Below are 19,882 nucleotides of genomic sequence, written 5' to 3' on the forward strand. Positions count from 1 at the left end.
CTATGCCTGTCTGAATTTAATCATTTTAAATTACATTTTACTCAAAAGCATATTATGATTATGCCATGAACAGCGAGATAATTCTTTCAACCTTAATTGTACTGTTAAGATATAAGTTCCATGCTACTGAGTCAATGTATTAATAGAGGTAATATAAATTGGCCCAGCACATTTGGCCGCTGAAGGCTGATGACGACAGCTGGCACTGATTAGTCATATCCTACAGCACCCGACAACATAAATTCCTGATCCATTGGATGTGAAGGTGAGTTGATATTTGCCCTAAGACTCTCTCTCTAGTTAATCACAAACCACAGGCAAGAGCAACAAGCTACAACCAAAATCACAACTGCAATAGCCTACAATTACTGACAGGTAAAAAGAATAGCTAATTAACTTCCAGAAGCACTACACAAAATACCATAATCTCAAAATCCCGACTCACAAAGAGGTTCAAACTGCAGGTTGTTTTGACAGATTGCACAAAGCTCTCCCATTGTATTACGCCACTGGCAAATGAAATTCAAGTATTCAGGGCAGTATTTCCTTTCCGTGGGCCACTTTTCACTTCAAGGATTGTGGTTTGGAGGTATCCAAAGGCTCCCCCTGGGATTTCAACCCAGTATTCTCAGATTCAAACTCTCTCCAAACTGAACTACCAGCATGCTCCCCGAGTAAGCCACAAGCATGTGAACGTTCAAATGTGAAGGGCAGTGCTTTTACCTTGGCCGCCTCACACTTCAAGGGTATTTCTTTCGTTTGGGATTGTTCAATGGCTTCGCCAAGGATTTGAACCCAGGACCCTTGGATACTCTACCCACTAAGTCACCAAGCTCCCCTATGCTCATAAAGTTAACCAGTTTAAATAATTACAACAGCATTTTATCCCTCACTACAGGCACATAGCCAGGCACATTTGCTTTGGGTAGTGCTAGGGTTGTGTGCAGTTTGCCAGCACTGGTAGTTTTTTCTATTCTTTTTTATTTCTACACATAAGAAAACCATAATTTTCATTTGATAATCAATATATTTTGTTTGCATAGTGATTTGCTGATACTTATAGTCATCGTTTGTTTTCACCAAGATGGCCATAGTTATAGTGGCTTGGTCTCGGTAGGAGTTTCTTTCCTAATTCTACCTGATATTTTTTTAAATTAAAGTTTAGGCCACTGTTGGCAGTAATTGATACTATCCAATTTTGAGAAAATTTCAGATCTGAAACCCTGATCTCCATCCACAACTTTCAATGACTCAGAAAAAGTGCCCTCGGGCTGGTTGTGTGCTGAGGGGATGTATGACGAGCGTGACATCACGGCATACAAGGAAAATTATTTAAGGGGTTGAAGCCCCTTTGCTGGCTATGTGCCCACCTCATTTGGTTTATCACTGCGACATAAAGAGCAATCCAGTTTCAATGGCAGTTGAGAGGAACACGTACGAAGTGGCCTTGAGGGAGGCTGCTCGCAAGGTAAGTTACAATCAACTCAATCGACAACATTTTTTAATTACCAACTGTGACAGAGTTTTAAACAAAAAAGATTCTTGTTTTGTTTCATAATCTGTTGTCTACTTCTCGAGCTAATCTCAGCACAAAATGGACTTCCTTTACATGGGCTCTGGCGGAAAAACAAAAGCAGTTCCGTTAAAAAGGACTGTTTTAGTTATTCCCGTTCTTAATATTTTCCCTTTCTAAACACAATGTTCCTATTCAGATTACAAAAGTGGTTGGAGCAATCATTTCCTAAAATTTTTCATGAGTCAGTGGATTGCCAGTACTGCCCCTTCCCATAAGCCTTTTGCAAATAAGTTGATGACGTACTAACAATCTCATGATGAGTTGTTCACCGCCTCCCCTGGTAAATTGCTGTTGGGCGCATTGAGGGGGAGTGGGCACTGAGAGTGGGCACCAATCACCACCAACCTTGACTCGATTCCTTAATTCCCTTGGAGGTCGTAGCGCCGCAACAAATAAGGACCTCCCCACCATACAATATGGTTCTGGGCTGCCTCCTTTCCTCCTCCTCCCTATCTCTTCCCTCCTTCCTCTATTTCTTTTTCCGTGGACCTCCTCCAAGTTAGCTTGGGTCTCCCTCTTGTCCTGCTTCTTTGGACGTTCCACTCTAAGGCTTGACAGCAGATACTGTTGTTTGGTCTTCCCAGCAAGTGGCTTATCCAAGCAAACTTTCTTTTCTTCATGGCCTCACCAATAGGATTCCCATTTGGTCACCTCATAAGGTGTTCATTTGTTACTCTCTGTCGCCAATATATACGTTAAAAAAACTGCATATTTTATTTATTTATGAAAATTTGCCGCTTGTTAGATAGTTACGGTGTTTGTAACTTTCCGCGGCTGGCAGCCATAAAGGAGAATGGATTCAATATTGGCTTCAAAAATTCGTATTTTGATCTTTCTCATAATTTGGTTGGATCACCACTCTAGTGCCAGTTGTGAAAATGCTCCTTTGGCTGTCCTCATCCTTTTGGTTAAGTTTTCACCTGTGCCTCTCATCTTGGACATGATGCTCCCAAGATATTGGAATTATGTGGTCAACTTGCTCTATTAATTTGTGGTTCACATTCAGCAGCTGATTATTTCTTGCATTGATTCTCATTTGCTTCATTTTGTCAAAGTTTTTTTCAGACAAATTTTCCTTCCATGTACGATTTAACTCTTTCCTGGCAAAAAACACGTAAAAAATCTTCTCGGGATACCGCGCGGGTCAGACCATATAAGAGCGCCAACGTTTCGGGCACAGACTCGCTACCCACGCTCATGGGTAGCGAGTTTCCTTCCATGGTTGGTGAGACTTTCAAGCCTTTCTTTAATGTCTTTTAGAGTGAGAGATATGAAGCAAAATCATCAGAAAAATCTAAACCACTAATCCCCACTGCAAGCCTCTTAGTCTGATTGTTACTTTCCTCATCAGTGGCGCAGTGGGGATAAAACCCCCCCCCCCCCCAGAGCTCAGAAAAATTTTAAAGTTTAATCCATTTTACTTATCTGGATCAGTATTACTTATAGAATAAAGATAGGACTTATCACATATCCCTCAGAAAGCCGTAAAATTCGCCATTTTGAACCATTATTCTTCAAATTTTTCTGGAGGAGGGCCCCGCAACTCCTGCTTACCCTGGAAGGTATGCAATACCCCCACACCCGTAAGTATTAGTTGCGCCTAAACCCCCCCTAGCCTTAATTCCTACCTGCGCCCCTGTTCCTCATTATCCCATCTAGAACAATGAGGAATGTAATCGGTGACAATAAATAATCCTGTTTAAACCCATTTCTGATTTCAAAAGGTTCTGACAGTTGCCCTTCATGTATTATGCGGCAGCTATAATTCCTGTAGAATTCTTTGATGAGGTTGACTATTTTCTTGGAAAGTCCAAAATCACATAATGCTTCCCAGATGGAGTCTCTACTGACTGAGTCGAATGCCTTTTTGAAATTTACAAAAGATAAATATGAATACTGGTGACTGATAATAAAGCATTGCTCAGAAGTAATTCTTAGGGTGGAGATCATCATATGCGAGAATGGTTTTTCCTGCTTAAAGCCAGCTTGTTCTCTCCTCAGTTTTGTGCCAATTACATCTTCAATTCTGTTTAGAATTATTCTGGTAAGAACTTTGAGCATCTCTGCAGTTAAGCAGTCCACTCCTTTCTTTCCCATTCTTGGACTCTTTGAGAGCTGCCACTACTTCTGCATTTGTTGTTACAGCTGTGCTGCATCTGGAATCTTCTAAATGCATTTGGTTTTCTATCTGCTACTGATATCCCATTCCCTCATTTATCTTCAATATGGAGGGCTGAGTGAGTCAATTTTTGTTGATTTTGAGAGATCCATGGCAACTGACTCCAAAACAGTCTCTCTACCTAGAAACACACTGGTTGAAAGACAAAGGAGCACTTGGGACCACCAGGTAGCAGCACATGCTGGGAGCCCTTAGCAGTAGTTCAAACTTCTTTGCGAATTAAAGTGAAGTGAGTCTGACTTTTACCATTGTATATACCTAAGCAGCTGACACTGATAGCTGAATCACATTGCATAATGAAACCCAATAGTGAAGAACTGTTAAGTCTACTGTTACAGAGGCTTCCACCGAGATTAAATTGATGCTTGTTTTTAGGGTTAATCGTCAAAAAATGAGTCGATGTGGCATTAACCTGAAAAACAGTCATCATCAATGTTAAATCTATTGATAGATAGTAATGATACTAATGAAGAGTAGGATTATACTCCTGAAAAAAATGGCAAACGCAAGTTTTAAATATGAAAAACTTTGATTTTTGACTCACAAATGTTTTCAGGCCCACCATTTCTATTCCACAGTCCTTCAAAAAACTCTTTCCCTCTTTCATTTTGATTTTCTTCATTTGCTGTTGTTTTACCCTGTTTATCTTTGATGGTTTTTTTTTGTCACTAACTTTTGGTTTGCCAGAGTCTCAGTTATCCTGTAGAGCTCCTTCCTGTGGTCTTATCCCACGGCTTCTCAGGCCTCTTGCACTAAATTTTCAACCCAAGCTCGTCTATATCTCCTAAAGCTCCCTTTAACCTCTCCGTGTTTTGCATTATACTCTGTGGTCACTATGTATTGATACCTATTTCTTCTGCTTCTTTGACTAGGTGTTGATTACTAAACAGCTCCTCCTGCCTCGGGAAGGTAATACAGGGATTGTTCAGGAATAACTCAATGAACGACGCGACACAACGTGACTTCGTGTGAAAGGCCAAAAACAGATTGAGTTTATTTCCGATAGAGGGCAATGCAGTACACATAAGAAAAGACAATAGAGAGACGAAAAAACTTAGGTGGCTTTTGTCAACTTAATATGAATTAACAGTACAACACTAGGTTTCTCTTCTCCTATGTTTTTTTCCTTTCTTTGATCTTTTCCAAAGTCTCTCCAGTGAATCAAGGCTTTTTTCTTTTTTCCAGCTCAGTGCCTCCAATTTCTCATTGAATTGTCCTTCTCTTCTTCGGCCGCTTCTTCTTTTAGGGCACAGTATTGTAGTATTGAGATATTTCTCACCTTAGTCTTGAAACTAGCCATCATTATTCCATCTTATATAGGTTTCTAATCTGTTGGTGCTAGTTTTGCCTTTAGGATCACTAATATTGCTACTCCAGCTTGTCTACGTGCGTTTACATTACCAGATATTAATACATTTCCATCTCGAGTATTGAATTCTCCAAAATCTTTCCATCATGTTTCACTAAGACCCAGTATTTTCTAACTTTCTACTTGGTAACTTTTTAGCTCCGTTTCGATAACACTTACGGTACCACCATGTTCCATTTTCCTCACATTCAAAAATCCAATTCTAGACTTCGTTTTTATGCTGGAATTCTGTACCCATCCATCCATCCATCTGGCCTATTTCATTTGCTGCGCTCCAACTAATAAGTTGACTTTAATGGGAAGCAGACTATGTATTAGCCTACCACCTCCTCTGATTCTATTGGTGGGATTGATTGCCTCCTGAGGACTGCCTCGTTTTCTCTTGGCCTATCCTCCCCCAGCCACCTTCCACAAGGCCTCTTGGCTCTTCTGCCTCCGGCACCATGCAAGCATTTTTGCTCTCTTCTTTCTTCACGAGTCATTCGGCCTTTTTTCTCCAATAATGCTATCAGGGTGCTGCCATTCAAAACCAGAGGGACCCTGATTTTTAACGAGGCTTTCACTCCTCCGAATCCTGCCAGTCTCCTGCACGACAGGCCCCAGGCTTGCCACCAGTATAACGGAGTTGCTACCACAACAGCTGTGAAATACCCCCCTGAACACAACCACTATGTATAAGCTCGGAGTGAGCACATACCTATGTAGTCATTTCTACAGCACTGAGGCCTCTAATGCCGCCCCTAAATCCTGTTAAGTCTTAATTGGTATAATTGCAGTAGAATAAAAAACCTTTAAACGTTGTTTACTGCATAATTCTATTGAGGGACCTGTAGTCACTCATAGTCCACCCCATTTATGATAATGTCAATAATGCAACCTTTTGGTGAAATATTGCATCAATGACAAAAGAGAATTACAAAAGATTTTGGTACTTTGATCTCAATTTTTAAGAAATTTTTCTCACATGAGAAAATCAAACAAAAGAGAAAGAAAAATACCTTGTGTTACCTATCAAATAGTGAAATTTACATATATCCCTTTGGTATCTTTTTTAAAACAGGTAAAAAACACCAAAAAAAGATACGTCCGTGTCCAATGATAAGTTTCTACATATTCATGTGGTTCATTCCAAGCGGATTCCATTTGCAACTCAAATTAACCATCTCTGATTTATTCCAATTGCACACATTTAGTGACCCGAGCGAGTAATGAAAAAATATCTGCCAAAAGATCGAGTGACTTGATTTGGATGGACTATAATTAATACAGTAGATTCCGGTTAATGGGTCCACCGGTTAGTTGGGGCAGCCGCTTAATTGGGGCAGGTCTTGAAGAACAGAACCCAATAGAAGAATATCCTAGAGTTTTCTCCGCTTAGCTGGGACAGCATGCCACTTTATTGGGCTATAAGTCGTCAACATTGACTTGATACTGGCGACGAAATAAAATTTTTTTCTTATCTGAATGCTGTTTTTTTAACATTCTCCTCCTTTAATTTAGACTTATTTTTTAGAAGAGTGCCTATTCTTGTCTTATTCTTAAATCTCTTGTTGTAATACTATCCGTGAGAGGATTAGGATTCCATTTCTAGACCATGAGACCTGATTCAACGTACCTTCGTTTTTAAGAGAGGACTCCTGTGACGGTAGTTGGGCCAGAGATGATTAAATGAACTCAGGATTATGAGAAAAATGAGGTGCAAAGCGTGGTGAGGGTTTACGAGTGGGTACGGGCCAATTTCTATGGATATCTTGCTGATGTGGAGCAGAGAAGACTGGTCAAGATGAACAATGTTGCTCACAAAGAGCGTTACGTTTGCTACATCATCTTGTACAAAAGTCAATCGAATGATGTGGTCCATCTCCACTCCTCCTTACCACTGTTAAACTGAGCTATCGTCATTGGAAAATCACACGTTTTTCCGTTCCTTTCTCTTTTTCCAAGCCCCATCTCAGTAGTTGACGCATGCACAGATGCCATTTTTCTCATCACTCCCATCTAGTCATTTGAGAACAAAAAGACTAAAACCAATGTCAGTGGTGCACATACTTAACCCTTTGAGTGCGGATGGCATAGCATTGATGCCCAGCGTAGGTCCTGCCAACGGGCGGGTGGCATCACATTGATGCCACGCTGGCCTATGTCCTTCAATCGCTCCCTACACTCCTCCGCTCTGTTCTGTCTACTCTAATGATGGTTTCCCGCACACACATTGGATTAGGCTACCTGGATATGCCTTCCGTTCTAGAAAAAAAGTTAATATTTTTTTAGTACATTTTTTTACATTTATGGAGTACTTTTTATTTTGTAAGATTTTTCGCCATCACAAAAAAATTAAAATGTGATATTTTCTTTACTCTTATGAATATTTGTACTAAATGTTGCCACATTTGAAGGTTATTCTCCCCGTTTTAGTCGTATTAAAATTTTCGTAGACAATATTTAGTCATAATCTTCCTTCCATCTCATCGACGAAAAATATTTTCTTATTTCAAAATACGGTCACTATACCCACGCTAAACACAGTTGAATAATCTGTTGCTGTTTTTATTATTATTTAAGCTTAATATTTACATAATACCATTATAACTCATAACATTTTTCCATAATATATTTGCAACTCATTTTCCGAACGAGCCTGTCAGTAGGGGTTTGATTTTATTGTTTTCGTAAAAAAAATAGGTATTTCGACTTTTTCTCATTTATTTCGTATTAGTTTGTTAAAGTTACTAAGCGGGAATAATTACGACCACCAATTCGTTATTCACAGGAAATATTGCAGGTTCTAGGAAAACTTCTACATTTTTTTCATTTCGAATGAGAAACTAGAATTGGGGAAATCCTTGGGGAAAAATGATCAAATTTCGGGGCTCAAAATAAAAGAGTCGTTTTACGTCACAGCGGAGTAGACTACAAGTCACTATGTATCGCCTGCTATCTCTATTTTTACAAGTATTTTAGCCATTCTTATGAGAAATGCATGCAAGTATTCTGTTGTGTGCGTGTCGTGGAGAAGGTGGGCTCTTCCTACTGAGTTTTTACAACTCTCGCCATTAGTACAGTCTCTCCTTTGGACATCTTTCGATTTCGTACATTTTCACCTCTCTTTAGAGATTTTATTTTTTTTCTAATCTTATCGTATGGGCTTTTTCTATTGGAAATTTCAGTATTTTACATATATTTAGCCACTTACGTGGAATATGGGAGAAACCTTTATTTTCAATTTCATTCCTATTTTCAAACCCCAAGGACCGTTTATGTATCAGCCTTGGTTGAACTAGGCTTAGAATATCTCCTTGCAATAAAACTACATCTGGCAGAATTTACTCAAATGTATACATTGAACACTGCATTGGGTCTTCTCCGCGAAGGTTTTTTTAACTTTGAAGCAATTTACATATTATACTTCGACCAAATAGAGCTATTATAATTAGAAAATAATGACAGCAAAATTTCTATGCGCAAAGAAACCATTATATTTGGATTATTATACGTTGCCGTTTTATCTGCAGCATACACGTTTAGATATTTCTTGTCCGTCGGTTCTATGTGCTTTCTGAGCCTGATGGCCTTGTGCAAGATGCTATAATTTACACGGGGGCGAAGGATCCTGATGATGGAGGCAGGGGACATGCAAACAAAGTCGTGCGAAAACTAATCGATAGATTTCTTCTCTGTGGGCACAGTTTATACAGTCGCGAAGACACGATTTTGAAATGGGGGGTTTTTGCCAGAGATTTGAGGGCCCTTCTGGAGGGTGCGGGGGCCATTTTACCCGTTTTTGGCACCTCAACGGGGGTTGTAACCCATAACTCCCCCTTCCGTGGCAACTGAGAGGCTGACTGAGTTTATGCATGGAAAATTATAATAATCTGTAGAAATATCTATTGAGTTACTCAAAAAAGACAAACCACTGACACTCTGATGACAAACAAGAGAAATAATCCTCCTCACGTCCTAAGAACGACTTAAAAATGGCGAATCGGTATACCTCTGATAGTATATGATGTGCATAAGATCCAGGGCTGTTTTTGAACCCTTTTTTCAAAAACTTTAACAATCATTAGTTAGTTTTTACAGCATTAAATCAAAAAAATGTCATAAAGATAAAATAACTTTCATATGTTTGCATGCAAGTCTAAGTTACTGGTAAATTTAAAAATTTAGAAATGTGGAAATTAAAATTCCAAAACTTTTCTTTGCCCAAAATTTGATGCATGGATAGTGGATGACATCTGAAAAAATATTCATCTTATTTTATAATTCAATTCCGCCATCATTTCACAAATTATTCCATGCTTCTTAGTTGCTACGTAAAGATATGTTGTCCGTCGTCACCTAATGTTTGTGTAACGGGTTGCATAAATATCCGGAGCATTTATCACATGGGTGCGGATGGCATCACTGTGATGCCATTAACAAATTGTTTAATAAATAGTAAAATAAATACACAAATCCTTTTTTTATTGAAATTGTTTTCATATTTTCGAAAAACAAAGTGAATACAGTGAAAAAAAATTCTCCGCCAATGTGAAACAACTCTGAGAAAATGTTACGCAATGAAAGGGTTAATGGGATTTATCTCGTGTTCTACAAGTAAATGAACATTGAATAAGTGACATTGTTTAAGTGCCATAAAATTGAGTATCACTCCTTTTCTTGAGTAAGGACCTTTTAATGGCTGGAAAAATTGCTATATGGGACAAAATTAAAATTTATCCTCAGTCATCCATCCAAAAAATCCAGTCATCGCCATTTGGTTGATATAACTGGGGTACCCAAATCGACGATGGCTCAGTTATTGCAGCAACAGCATAGACCGAGAAAAGAATGGAGCCACTATGGAAAGCAAGCACCACCCCTGAAACACAAATGTCAAGGATCCAAATGTCAAGGACACTTTAAATCAATGGTTTTCAATTGTGACCAAACGAGGGGTTTGCGTCAGCAGTCCAATGTTAAAAAAGAAGTTGGAAGAACTAGCTTTGAAACTTGGTGCCTAGACGGAAGACCAGAAGCAAAATAAAATTCAAGAGAGGAGAAAAAAAATAGTGCTGATATTTAGAGTGCAGAGGAGGGGAAATTGAACAAATGGCCCAGGTTACTCCAAAATTTTTGTGCTGATGACACTTACAACGCCGATGAAATGGAACTGTATTACCGAGCAACAACAAATGGATCTCTTTGTTACAGTTGTGTAGGACTAACGGGCTCCAATAAAGCGATGGGTTCTATCACTGTTTTGTGTTGCTCAAATGTTTTGGGAACTGATTAAAAAAAACTCCTCTGGGAAAAATACTACGCCTCGACGCTTTAAAGATTTAAGAATAAATACAGTGGAACCTCGTTAAAGCGAGTACGGGCTATAGCGACACCCCCGCTATTACGAGAGATAGCCGATGCACCGTCAATTGACCCTATAATAAGCGTGTTAAAAAATTCGTTTTTACGAGACCCTTTCGGTGTTGGCTCTCGCCATAGCGAGGGTTTCACCGCCGGAAGACTTTCATGAAGACTCCTTAACCTCTGTAATTGCTGGCGATCTGTTAGAAATGAAGTTAATGGAGTCCTCAGTCTCAAATTTATGTGGTAAACTGTCATTCGATAAATATAATGATGACGAAACAATGCTTTGCATGATTTTTATTCAGTGCGGCGCTTATAAATTGTTTGAATAGTTAGTCGTTATTTGAGTAAGGAAATTTAGTGATGCAAAAAAACATCGCCTTTCGTCTGGATTTATGCTTACGTTTATCGGATAGATCTTTATCTGTCGCCGCACCACTCCTGTTCCTGTATATCTGTTCGCAACAGGTATATTGGCTATCATTTGCTCCACCTCCGGTAAAGCGACAATTCGCTATAACGAGTGTTTATTAGTGCACCGTGGGGTGTCGTTATATCGAGGTTTCACTGTAGTTTACAAATGGATTACGACACCTATGGCCATGCATGGAGGAGTGTGAGCCTCTTTACCCAATGGATGACCAGTTAGGATAAGGAATTAGCACATTATGAGAAAGGTTCTTCTTGTACTTTATGATTGTTCAGCGCATCGTAATCGCTCAAGTGAATAAAAAAATATTCAGTTGGAATTTTGGCCCCCAAACACTACATCCTTGGTGCAACCAATTTGAAAACACTTTACCGTGGGAAATTAGTACATTATATCTGAATCTGTAGAAGACAACCTTCTGACATCATCATGCACCATCAACTAAGTAAGTTCAAAGTTGAAAACTCTGCAGGTGATAATATTTCTGGATGAGAGCTGGTGAGATATCACCTGTCAAACAATTCAAAATTGTTTTTTTAATGGCAGTTTCCCACATTTCAATGCAGTCAAAATTCCAGCAGAACCTGATAGTGAATTCAATTCAAAACTGCACCAAATAACAAGCCATGAAGAGTTCTATACTATCAATTGCAATTTGGACTGCTCTGGAACCAATAAAAACTGTGAAGATGATATTGTTAAAACCATATTATACAGGCAGCAAGGTGAAGCTGAAGATGAGGATAGTGATGGAGATGAAATCGCTCCTGATCATAGCCGAGTGACATCTCAGGATGCAAGGAGGGTCATCGAGGGCTTACGACTCTTTTTTATGCAACAAAGCAATGAAGGTAGCCCAATGTTGTCATTGGATGTCTGAGGCAACTTTTTTTGTGCGACGAAAGTGATGAGAATGCAGCAGAGTGCATTAGATAAATTCGTTGGACGGTAAGATACAATTAGAGCAGTAAGTACTCCTACGTATGTAAATAAATAAAATATTTAGGAATCCCATATTCTTAAATAATTAACTGTTAATTTTTCTTTAATACGACTCAGTAAAAGGCATTCTTCCAGCGTTGCCTGAGGCTATAAAAAATATTTTCAACTCAGATTAACAGAATTCTTGAAAAATGTTAATAAATAAATTATTCTCTCTGATTTATTAAGCAAATTAATAGTTTATATTATTGTGTATAGTTTTGTTTGTATTATAAGCATTTTTAGTCTTCTTTCTATAATTTCAACGTTTGTTTATGCCCATACACGGGATAGTTCGCCTAATTGGGGCAGCCGTTTAATTGGGGCAAAGTGCTTCTGTCCCGATACAATCCAATTAACCGGAATCTACTGTATTACCAATCAATACTGTCAATCTAAACCAATAATATTAAATTTTGTATTTTTATTATAACTTCAGGTGGATGATGAAACTACGGGCTGTATTCTAAGAAGTTCCTACAGGAATGACTCTACCAGTAACATGCGTCAGTAAGGGAAAGTCAACCTCTACGCATTTTTGAACCCTATCTCTTCCCTTGTAGGGCCAACACTCTATACAAGCATACTGATTCTCTCCCTACTGTTTTGAGCATGGTTCTGACCACCCTACTCAATTCTAGGAACAGTTCCAAGGCCTAATATGGCAGAATGCATCAAACGGCTCCAGATATTGGCATTTTTTTCCTGGACACATCTTGCAGTATGTGATCAAAATGTAATTACAATTATGATTTGTTAACCTGAAAATGTTAATTTTTTCATCATATATTGTTGAGTTTACACTCCAGTGGCATTTCGTTCTTCATTTTTCATCTATCATTCTCTCGTGTACTGCTCTGCACTTCAAGCCTTGATCCCTGTTCTTGTCAGTCATCCGAGAAATAAAGACGTGTGTGTTCCACTTGACGTTTGCCTCATTCTTTCAACAGATTATGGGCCCAGACAGCCTCAAACTGCGCTAGTGATCGTTATAGGCCAAACTTGCGTTTATTTCGTAGACATTGGTTTCTTTGAGTGAAGCTTGCATTCTAATCCATATTTTTCAAAATATGGCAAGTAATACTGCGCCAGCAATTGAAAAGTTATCGGGCATGAATGACTATAACTCGTGGGCCTATGCTATAGAGATGTACCTTGTGCATGAGGAGTTGTGGGATTATGTTGCCAGGGTTAAAATACCGGAGAAAGACTATTCCGCGAAACTCGATAAGAAAGCTCTGTCAAAAATAGTACTTATGATACGACCAGAGCTGTATTCGTACACGAGGAAGGCAAAAACCGCCAAAGAAGCATGGGATTCGCTTCGAAATACTTTTGCACCTTCTGACGCGAGTGGTAAGAGACTTCTTCTGAAGAAATTATACACGTCAAAGCTCCAAGACTACCCAGATATGGAGGCGTATGTTGGTGGTGTCATGTCGGTGGTTCATAAGTTGTCAGATATGAACTACGACCCTGACGATGAGCTAATTGCCTACGTGCTCATTAACGGTCTTGGTGAGTTGTATGACGCTCTTTCAACTGCCCTTGACAACTGCGGGAAGACTCTGACATCAGCATTCGTCAAGTCAAGGCTATTGGCAGAGGATGCTAGGCGAGGAGAAAATAAGGCGGAGGCAGCAGCCTTAGCAGTAAAGAACCACGGGAAGCAGCAGTACAGCCGATCCGAGCCCGTGGAGACGCAGAGGAAAACAACGAATTCCGGGAAATACAAGTGCAACAAGTGCCAAAGATTCGGGCACAAAGGTTCCGAATGCCGTACCATCGTGAGGAGCCAGCCTTCCCGGGACTATAAAGAGAAGGTTTCAGCTTTCCAGACAGCGATGGGCGTAACACCAAGAAAAATCGGTAGGTATTTGGACTCTGGTTGTACTGAACATATGTCAAACCAACGACATCTTCTGAAGAAATTTATTCCCAGAGAAGGATTAACTGTAAGTGTTGCAAATGATAATACCTTAGATTGTAAGGGAATTGGTATGTCAAATGTTCATATTGATGATGGTGCTATTACAATTAATAATGTGTTGTTGGTGCCTGGTCTCTCAGCTAATTTATTATCAATATCCCAAATGGCTAAGAAAGATTAATTCTTGTATTTTCTGAAAAGGGATGTGATATTTATCATAAAAACAATGTATCTATTTGTGGCAGAGTCAGTGGAACTGCTTCACTAATGGATGGTTTATACAAATTAAATGAAAAGCTTCCTATGAAAAATTTTAATGTTAACCATGTAGAATCTGTTAAAGGTAATGCTTCAGCGAAGTTGTGGCACAGGAGACTTGGTCACATGAGTTCAGAAAGAATGAAGCAGTTGTCCAAGATAGTGGATGGCTATGATTTTACGAGTGGTATCCAGAGTCCATGTATAAGCTGTTGTAAAGGGAAACAGGCAAGGAAACCCTTTCATTCTCAAGGTAGCAGATCAAGTGCTTTTTTGGAATTGATTCACAGCGATGTTTGCGGACCAATGGAGGTAAAATCAGTTAATGGTGCTCGATTTATGCTAACGTTCATTGATGACTATTCACGCAAAATATTTGCTTATTTTTTTGAAAAGCAAAGATAAAGTCACTCAAGTTTTTATAAAATTTAAGGCCAGAGTTGAAACAGAAACTGGTCGAAAAATAAAGACCTTGCGTTCTGACAATGGAGGTGAATATGTCAATAAGAATTTAAAAGATTTCTTGACTTCAAATGGAATCATGCATGTTCTCACAGTTCCCTGTTCACCTGAACTTAATGGAGTTGCTGAGCGTGCTAATAGATCAATTTGCGAAATTGCAAGAACCATGCTACATGATACTGAATGTCCCAAGTATTTGTGGGCAGAAGCTTGCAATACTGCAGTCTTCATAAAGAATAGGTCCCCTCATGCTGCCCTCACTAATATTACTCCTGAAGAGCTATGGTCTGGTAGAAGGCCAAACATTCAAAATTTTAGAGTGTTTGGGTGTAAGGCAATGGTTCATATACCAGATGTTAAGAGAAAGAAATGGGATGTAAAGAGTGAGCAATGTAGATTTGTAGGTTATGCTGATATATCTGGCTGCTACAGGCTGATGAATAGCAATAATGAAGTTATTGTTGCCAGAGACGTTATCTTTGACGAAAATAATGAACAAAGTGATGATGTGTCTGATAACTCTAATTTTGTGCCTGTAATGGAATTGTTAAGCCATAATACTAAAGAGGAAATGGGAGCTGAAATGTCTTCAGAGGGAGACACACTTTCTGAAAGGAGAGAGAGAGGAAATCAAAGGTTTTCCCTGATTTTGTTACTTACAATGTTCAGGATTTGAATCTGTTAACTGATCCACTGTCCTCAAGAGAAGCCCTCTCTAGACCCGATGGAGACAAATGGCATGCGGCCATGCAAGATGAGTTAAAGTCCCTAGCTGAAAATGGTGCATGGTCTATTGTTCCTAGATCAGAGGGAGTAAAGGTAGTACCTTGTAAATGGGTTTTCAAATTGAAGAAGGGAATAGATGGGAACCCTGATCGATATAAAGCTCGATTAGTTGCGAAGAGGTTTATGCAAGCTTATAGTATCAATTATGAGGAAACTTTTGCACCTGTAGTTCGTGTTGAAACATTGAGACTATTAATTGGGATAGCAGTAGAATTATCTTTGCAGATAGATCATCTTGATGTCAAAACTGCTTTCCTCAACGGGAAGTTAAATGAAACTGTATATATGGAATTGCCTGATGGTGTTAAATGCAATGAATCCATAAATAGTGTGGCACATTGCACAAAGCTTTGTATGGTTTGAAGCAATCTTCCAGGGTATGGAATGAAACTATTCATAATGTTCTGATTGAGCTAGGTTTTGTTCAGTCTAAGCACGAAGCTTGTGTTTACTTTAAGAAAGATGGTACTAGTATTTTAATTATTGCATTATATGTTGATGATTTGTTATTGTTTCACAATGATAAAAAGGAAAAAGATGTCATTAAAGAAAAATTAATGAAGAAATTTAACATGCAGGATTTGGGCAGAGCAAAAATGTGCCTTGGCATGAGAATTTCTCAGAATAAATTTGATGGTAGCATCTCTTTGGATCAAAGCCATTACATTTATGAGTTGTTAAACAGATTCGGGATGCAAGATGCTAAACCAATAAACACTCCACTTGAAGTAAATGTTAATTTGAAAAAGAATGACCCAATGTTACCTAAACCTGATGTACCTTATCAATGTTTAATTGGCTCATTAATGTATCTATCTGTTTGTACACGACCTGATATATCTTTTTCTGTAAATTATTTAAGTCAATTTAACAATTGTTTTTCCAGTGAGCACTGGAGGAGTGCTCTGAGAGTACTAAAATATTTAAGCACACTTCTAATGAAAAACTTGTGTTTAAGCCTACAGGCAAAAGCATTACTGGCTATGTCGATGCTGATTGGGCTGGTAATCATAATGATCAAAGGTCATGCACTGGTTTTGTATTTAAATTTGCTGGAGCTGCCATCACCTGGAGAAGCCAAAAGCAGAAATGTGTTGCTCTTTCAAGCACTGAATCTGAGTATGTAGCTCTCTCCGAGGGATCTCGAGAAGCTGTATACCTAAGATACCTAATGTCAGAGTTGTTAGATGTGGTGGAAACTGTAAAAATTTATTGTGACAATCAAAGTGCTATCAAATTGTGCCAAAACCCAGTGTTTCATGCAAGGACAAAACATATTGATGTTCGACATCATTTTACTAGGGAATTAATTGAGAAAAATGTAGTGAATGTGGAGTACCTAAAAACTGATCTAATGGTGGCAGACATTATGACTAAAAGTCTGTGCAAGGTTAAACATTCAAAACTAAAAGACTGTTTGGGGCTGTCTTGATTTCTTGTTTTGTATAAATTGTTACTTAATTCACTGCCAATGTCCCTAGAGTGAGAGGGAGTGTTGAGTTTACACTCCAGTGGCATTTCGTTCTTCATTTGCCATCTATCATTCTCTCGTGTACTGCTGTGCACTTCAAGCCTTGATCCCTGTTCTTGTCAGTCGTTCGAGAAATAAAGACGTGTGTTCCACTCGACGTTTGCCTCGTTCTTTCAACATATATGCCTCTTATAAAGAAACCAAAAATGAACGAAAAAAAGTCGGCAAGTAAACAACCATGGTTATGGAATGGATGCTGAATTTGCAAATTATGTGTGGGAGTAGCCGTACACTTATGATGGATGAATACACTTAAGGGGTAGGCAGAATCCCATTGAATATTTCCCAGAAGCGGAATTCCTCAAGAGGTATCGCTTCACAAAACGAATCATGAAAAAAACCACGTTGAAAACTGGTTTGTGCTAAAATTACAATTTATAAAGTGAAGTATAGTTTTTTTCCACCATGGAAAAATTTCACGCAATTACCCCCATTACCATTGGATTCGTCAATTATTCACGGTGATTTGCTCAAAAAGTTAATAACAAATTGCAAAGAGATAAATACTTGCCTCCACATTTTTCCAGCTCAATCACAACCAACGGTAAAAAATTGGTGAATCAGTCATTTTTTTTAATGTCCATGTAACATTTGGTTCTGCAAAATGCTTTTCCAGCAAAATTGAGTGAGACAAGAGAGCAAAGGAAATAACAACCACAGTATTAAGGGCATCAAGAGTAGGGTGGCCAAAATGGTAACACTACCAGTGCTGATTTTACCTGAATTATTTTATTACTAGCCATTATTATTCAAGTTATTCACCTAGTGATTCAATCTGGAGATTGATAGGTGTGGGCAGAGCCGGTGGCGTACGGGGAGTTTTCCCCCCTTGCAATCCCCACTTGAGCCTTAAAAGAGATGCCAAAACCCCCCCGGAAGGAAAAAAACACCCCATTCTACGGTCCAGCCACCGAGAGTTGTCCAATGACAGGCAGAAGGGTCTGGTCGGGGGTGGGGGGCAAGGTTGCCAGGTAAGAAAGGGAAATGCCCACCTCGCATGTAAACAAAAGGGTTTTTAGTGAAGAAAGGACGAGACGAGTGCAAAGGACCCAAAGGAAGAATTCCTTGTTTAGGAGATTCGAAGAAAGGGCGTGTTTGGGTGGTCCAGGCTTGCTTCGGTACTTCATATGCATGTGATAATAACGTTGTATGAGTAGGCAAGGGTGTGAGATGCGTTTGGGGGATTACAGCGATTGGCAGCAAACCGTGCTGAAATTGGGTTTTCAGCCTCTCCTATCGTGCTGTCATCGGACAACTCTCACCAGCCGGGCTGTAAGCTAGAGGTGGATAAATGCAACACATTCATGGTTGGGGGCCCAGTAACTTTCCCTTGGCCGTCTTATAAGTACATAATTCAAATATGTACTACTTTTATGGTTTGGTGGTGCCCTGACGCTTCTTCACCCTGGGTTTGAACAAGGCTTGAATGTTCTGCTGGTCATTCTTAACCCAGAACTCTACCCACAACAAGGCTACCACACCGCCCAGGACATGAAGATAGATGGACATTCAGGTTTCAAATCCTTGTCAAGGGAAATGATTTTTCCTCTCTGGTCTCTTCTCACATAAACCGCATTTGTGGGAAACTCCATAAAGGTGCACTACTGGCTACTCAGGGGATATTTCATGAATAATGTTAATGGTAAATGCCCAAATGTACTCAGTTCTGGCTTTGGCCTTATGACTGTGGTACATATTGAGCACACAAACATGCTGCTTTGTAGCACTGCCTATCTCGCACCATGAACCATTTTGTCCTCTTGAGCCAACAAAAGTCTGCAGACAAAGAAGATGCCTCTGTAGTTCAAGTGGTAGAATGCCAGGCACTAATACAAGAGACCCAGGTTTGAATTCCTGTTAAGACAATTTTTCCTCAGAGGAATTTCTGAAAACTACATGCATTACCACGTGACTCTGAATGGGTATGCCACGAGCTAGTAGGCAGTCATTTCCTTGGATAAATAATTTATCAATCCACAGCCACTTTTATGGAAGACATATTGGCAGATTAGAAAATTGCCAAAGTACATATTTATGTCAAACAGAATGCAATGTAGATAAATTGTACATTATATCTACACTACAATAATGTATTAACAAAATGGGGACTCTGCTTTCACGGACTAGCCAATAATAACTAGTAAATTACGCATTACACATTTAAAAGTCACCGCTTTCTGGACAAAAAGCAATTTTACCCAGCAGGGAGTTTCATACGTGGCTTACATTGCCTCCAATAGATTCGCATGCTGTTGGGCAAACTCAGTCCACAATTATGCATGTAGACCGAGGTAATAGTATTCAATAACCAAAATAATTTTCATGCATTGAAATAAAAAAGGTATCATATGTGCGTATATTCATCAAATTATAAATAAAATACAAATGTTAACATTTTTAAACCCTATAAATAAAACAATACCATTTCATGCACAGAAAATAAACCCTTTTCAGCATAAAATAGTCCTGAACTTTTACCATTACATAGCACCACCATTGGAATACGAAGATCATTAGCATATGCCTTAGAAAACAGTATAAACTACAAATATGATTTGCATTTAATTGGATCATTTGTAACACTGCAATAGATATTTGAATTGAGAACAATGTTATCATATCTCTTACCAGCCCTCATTCATATACCATAAAAATAGTAAATCTGCACACATAAACTGTGCCAAAATATAGAACATCTCCACTAATAATGGAAATTCCATATTCTTCAATCCTATTACATATTTACTAAGGCCTTTAAACAGTATTGACTTAAATGATGGCCTCTAAGAGAACTTAAAGCAGACAATCACCCCAAACATAAACAACAATGCACTTTGTAATTCATATACATACGCAATAGAGCTGTCATTATAATAGGATTTTAAAGTTGTCATATATACAAACAGAAACCACAAATGATTTATGTCACCACATATCATATGAGTAGAGGCACTGAATTTCCATGAATAGCCATTTCTATGAAAAAAATTTGTTTCAGTTAAATGATTTTCCTTTAAAAGATTGTTACATGGAC

The sequence above is a fragment of the Ischnura elegans genome, chromosome 7, assembly GCF_921293095.1.
Source record: "Ischnura elegans chromosome 7, ioIscEleg1.1, whole genome shotgun sequence".
Classification (NCBI taxonomy): Eukaryota; Metazoa; Arthropoda; class Insecta; order Odonata; family Coenagrionidae; genus Ischnura; species Ischnura elegans.